The 5,000-nt window shown below is 70.8% G+C and overlaps 1 non-coding gene across 1 annotated transcript; it reads right to left on the reverse strand.

The window, feature by feature from the left end:
- Positions 1 to 1,719: 1,719 nt before the first annotated feature.
- On the reverse strand, positions 1,720 to 1,838 carry LOC135979259 (5S ribosomal RNA). Its single transcript, XR_010596585.1, has one exon. It is a non-coding gene; the product is annotated as a 5S ribosomal RNA (ribosomal RNA).
- Between the last annotated feature and the right edge of the window lie 3,162 nt (positions 1,839 to 5,000).

Genomic DNA, 5,000 nt, shown 5'->3' on the forward strand with positions numbered 1-5,000 from the left:
CTTCCCCCGGGCAGTCCGGGAGAGGCTTAATCATCATCCCCCGACAGTGTGTGTGTGTGTGTGTGGGGGGGAGGCTTAGCAGTCTTCCCCCAGGCTGGGTGGGGGCCTGGCGGGAGGCGTCGCAGTCTTCCCCCGGGCGGTCCGGTGGGGGAGGCTTAGCAGTCGTCCCCAGGGCGGTCCGGGGGTGGGGTGGGGTGGGGGGCCTCACAGTCGTCCCTCGGAGAGCCGGGTCGGCGGCAGTGGTGGGTTTACGTCCAGCCTCCGGAGGGTGCGCGTCCTCGGAGGCGATGCAGGCGCCGCAGAGAGGCAGCCTCCGAGGCAGGGAGCGGAGCACCGAGGCTGGGGAGAGGGGAGCAGGAGCCGGGGGCTGGGGGTGGGGGTGGGGGGCGTTCAGGACAACCGGTCAAGCCCCGGGAAGCAGCTGTCAAATGTTCCAAGTCCCCACTCGGCCACCAGGTCCACCCCAGTCTAGCAATGGGGTTGACCTGGCTGACGGCCGGTTAGTATCAAGGTAAACTCACCGTCGTCCACAGGAGGGCAGCTCTCAGGCCGGCCGGCTGCGGCTGACTCTGGGGCGGCGCCCGGTCCCGGCAGCGAGGGGCGGGGGGCGCGGAGCGAGACGGGGCTAACCGGGGGGGGGGGGGCGCCTCCTGCGACTTTGGGGGCCGCGGGTCGTCAGTGGCGTGCAGGCCGGGCCTCTCCCGGGGGATTCGGGGGGGCGGTCCTGCGGGCCGGGCGCAGGGGGCTCGGGCGAGCCCGGGCCGGTCCGCCCCGGGGCCGGGGTCTCCGCCTGCGGCTCAGGGGGGCGCGGGTCGTCGGGGGAGGAAGCCCGGGGGAGCTGCACACCGGCCCGCCAGGCCAGGCCTGGCCTGGATGGCCGCGGGGGGATTCGGGGCGGTCCCGCGGGCCGGGGGCCGGGCGCAGGGGAGGCGGGGGGTCCGAGCGAGTCCGTCCCGGGCCCGGGGCCTCCCCCTGCGGCTTTGGGGTCCGTGGGTCCCCGCTGGCGGAAGCCACTGGGAGCTGGACACCCGCCGTCCGTCCCGCCTGGCCAGGCCTGGCCTGGGTGGCCGCGGGGGGATTCGGGGCGGTCCCGCGGGCCGGCGGCCGGGCGCAGGGGAGGCGGGGGGTCCGAGCGAGTCGGTCCCGGGCCTGGGGTCTCCCCCTGCGGCTTTGGGGTCCGTGGGTCCCCGCTGGAGGAAGCCGCTGGGCGCTGGACACCCGCCGTCCGTCCCGCCTGGCCAGGCCTGGCCTGGGTGGCCGCGGGGGGATTCGGGGCGGTCCCGCGGGCCGGCGGCCGGGCGCAGGGGGTCCGAGCGAGTCCGTCCCAGGCCCGGGGCCTCCCCCTGCGGCTTTGGGGTCCGTGGGTCCCCGCTGGAGGAAGCCGCTGGGCGCTGGACACCCGCCGTCCGTCCCGCCTGGCCAGGCCTGGCCTGGGTGGCCGCGGGGGGGGATTCGGGGCGGACCTGCGGGCCGGCGGCCGGGAGGGTCCGGGCCAGTCCGCCCCATGCCCGGCGTCTCCCCCAGCGGCTTCGGTGGCCCCGGGGGGGGTCCTCCGCGGAGGAAGCCGGGTGGGTGGGGAGCCGGACCCCAGGCGCCCAGACCCGTGACCTGCGGCCGCGACCTCCGACTCGGCAGGAGCGACGAGGGGCTTTCCGGCCCGTCCCCCCCTCTCCTTCCCCCCCAGAAAAGGAGAGAGAGCTGACTCGGACCGGGAAAAGCTGCCTACGGCACCTGGGATTCCCAGGCGGTCACCCATCCAAGTACTAGCCAGGCCCGGGACGGTTTACCTTCCGAGATCGGACGGGATCGGGGGCGTTCGGTCCGGTATGGCCGTAGGCACCCGGCCCCGCGCCTCCTCGCCCGCTTTCCCCTGCCGACGCCCGGGCCTGCCGCACGGTGAGCCCCGGTCGGACTGCCCCCCCCCCTGCGGCAGGGCCCCCGTCTCTCGCGGGCCCGGTCCTTTTTTCCTTTTCGAGCTCCGGGGCCCGGGCTGGCCGCCAGAGCCCCTCCGCCCGCCCTCCCCGGCGTCGGGGAAAATACTGTCCCGGACTTCCAGTGCGCCCGATCCTGTCAGCCGGGGGGTGGGGAGGGGCAGTCCCTCGCTGCGGCCGGGGAGGGTGAGCCCAGGGCGGCTTGCCTGCCGTGCGAGGCCCCTCTCGGCCACCAGGTCAACCCCGAGTCGAAAGGGCTGAAAAATTTTCAGAGTCCCCTCCCGGGCACCAGGTCAACCCGTGGAATCGGACGGGTTCACCTGCTGGCCGGTTCGCTTCCCGGCCACCAGGTCAACCCCTAGGTTGCCGACCGGCCTACCCAGTGGCCGGTTTGCTTTCCGGCCACCAGGTCAACCCCTAGGGGTTTTAACGGGGGCACGCCCGGTGGCCTCTTTCCCGTCCGGTCACCAGGTCAACCCGGATCTCCCTCCTTCCCTGGGCGTCCCCTCCTCGGAGGCGTCAGGTTCCATTTCCCCCCCCCCCCCCCAGACTTCCAGGGGCCCGATCCAGTCGGCCGGGAGGCAGTCCCTCGCTGCGGCCGGGGAGGGTGAGCCCAGGGCGGCCTGGTCCATGTCTCTAGTGGGCCCGATCCTTTTTTTTTTTTTCGAGCTCCGGGGCCAGGCCCGCCCGGGCAGCCCTCCTCGGAGGCGTGGGGCGATTCCCCCCCCCCCCCAGACTTCCAGGGGCCCGATCCTGTCGGCCGGGAGGCAGTCCCTCGCTGCGGCCGGGGAGGGTCAGCCCAGGGCGGCTTGCCTGCCGTGCGAGTCCCCTCTCGGCCACCAGGTCAACCGCGAGTCGAAAGGGCTGAAAAATTTTCAGAGTCCCCTCCCGGGCACCAGGTCAACCCGTGGAATCGAACGGGTTCACCTGCTGGCCGGTTCGCTTCCCGGCCACCAGGTCAACCCGTGGAATCGGACGGGTTCACCGGCTGGCCGGTTCGCTTTCCGGCCACCAGGTCAACCCCTAGGTTTTAAGGGGGGGACGCCCGGTGGCCTCTTTCCCGTCCGGTCACCAGGTCAACCCGGATCTCCCTCCTTCCCTGGGCGCCCCCTCCTCGGAGGCGTCAGGTTCCATTCTTTTTTCCAGACTTCCAGGGGCCCGATCCAGTCGGCCGGGTGGCAGTCCCTCGCTGCGGCCGGGGAGGGTGAGCCCAGGGCGGCTTGCCTGCCGTGCGAGTCCCCTCTCGGCCACCAGGTCAACCCCGAGTCGAAAGGGCTGAAAAATTTTCAGAGTCCCCTCCCGGGCACCAGGTCAACCCGTGGAATCGAACGGGTTCACCTGCTGGCCGGTTCGCTTCCCGGCCACCAGGTCAACCCGTGGAATCGGACGGGTTCACCGGCTGGCCGGTTCGCTTTCCGGCCACCAGGTCAACCCCTAGGTTTTAAGGGGGGGGGGACGCCCGGTGGCCTCTTTCCCGTCCGGTCAGCAGGTCAACCCGGATCTCCCTCCTTCCCTGGGTGCCCCCTCCTCGGAGGCGTCAGGTTCCATTCTTTTTTCCAGACTTCCAGGGGCCCGATCCAGTCGGCCGGGTGGCAGTCCCTCGCTGCGGCCGGGGAGGGTGAGCCCAGGGCGGCTTGCCTGCCGTGCGAGTCCCCTCTCGGCCACCAGGTCAACCCCGAGTCGAAAGGGCTGAAAAATTTTCAGAGTCCCCTCCCGGGCACCAGGTCAACCCGTGGAATCGAACGGGTTCACCTGCTGGCCGGTTCGCTTCCCGGGCACCAGGTCAACCCGTGGAATCGAACGGGTTCACCTGCTGGCCGGTTCGCTTCCCGGGCACCAGGTCAACCCGTGGAATCGAACGGGTTCACCTGCTGGCCGGTTCGCTTCCCGGGCACCAGGTCAACCCGTGGAATCGAACGGGTTCACCTGCTGGCCGGTTCGCTTTCCGGCCACCAGGTCAACCCCTAGGTTTTAAGGGGGGGGGGACGCCCGGTGGCCTCTTTCCCGTCCGGTCAGCAGGTCAACCCGGATCTCCCTCCTTCCCTGGGCGCCCCCTCCTCGGAGGCGTCAGGTTCCATTCTTTTTTCCAGACTTCCAGGGGCCCGATCCAGTCGACCGGGAGGCAGTCCCTCGCTGCGGCCGGGGAGGGTGAGCCCAGGGCGGCTTGCCTGCCGTGCGAGTCCCCTCTCGGCCACCAGGTCAACCCCGAGTCGAAAGGGCTGAAAAATTTTCAGAGTCCCCTCCCGGGCACCAGGTCAACCCGTGGAATCGAACGGGTTCACCTGCTGGCCGGTTCGCTTCCCGGGCACCAGGTCAACCCGTGGAATCGAACGGGTTCACCTGCTGGCCGGTTCGCTTCCCGGGCACCAGGTCAACCCGTGGAATCGAACGGGTTCACCTGCTGGCCGGTTCGCTTTCCGGCCACCAGGTCAACCCCTAGGTTTTAAGGGGGGGGACGCCCGGTGGCCTCTTTCCCGTCCGGTCAGCAGGTCAACCCGGATCTCCCTCCTTCCCTGGGCGCCCCCTCCTCGGAGGCGTCAGGTTCCATTCTTTTTTCCAGACTTCCAGGGGCCCGATCCAGTCGGCCGGGTGGCAGTCCCTCGCTGCGGCCGGGGAGGGTGAGCCCAGGGCGGCTTGCCTGCCGTGCGAGTCCCCTCTCGGCCACCAGGTCAACCCCGAGTCGAAAGGGCTGAAAAATTTTCAGAGTCCCCTCCCGGGCACCAGGTCAACCCGTGGAATCGAACGGGTTCACCTGCTGGCCGGTTCGCTTCCCGGGCACCAGGTCAACCCGTGGAATCGAACGGGTTCACCTGCTGGCCGGTTCGCTTCCCGGGCACCAGGTCAACCCGTGGAATCGAACGGGTTCACCTGCTGGCCGGTTCGCTTCCCGGGCACCAGGTCAACCCGTGGAATCGAAAGGGTTCACCTGCTGGCCGGTTCGCTTTCCGGCCACCAGGTCAACCCCTAGGTTTTAAGGGGGGGGACGCCCGGTGGCCTCTTTCCCGTCCGGTCAGCAGGTCAACCCGGATCTCCCTCCTTCCCTGGGCGCCCCCTCCTCGGAGGCGTCAG

The sequence above is a fragment of the Chrysemys picta genome, unplaced genomic scaffold (genome assembly GCF_011386835.1).
Source record: "Chrysemys picta bellii isolate R12L10 unplaced genomic scaffold, ASM1138683v2 scaf740, whole genome shotgun sequence".
Classification (NCBI taxonomy): Eukaryota; Metazoa; Chordata; order Testudines; family Emydidae; genus Chrysemys; species Chrysemys picta.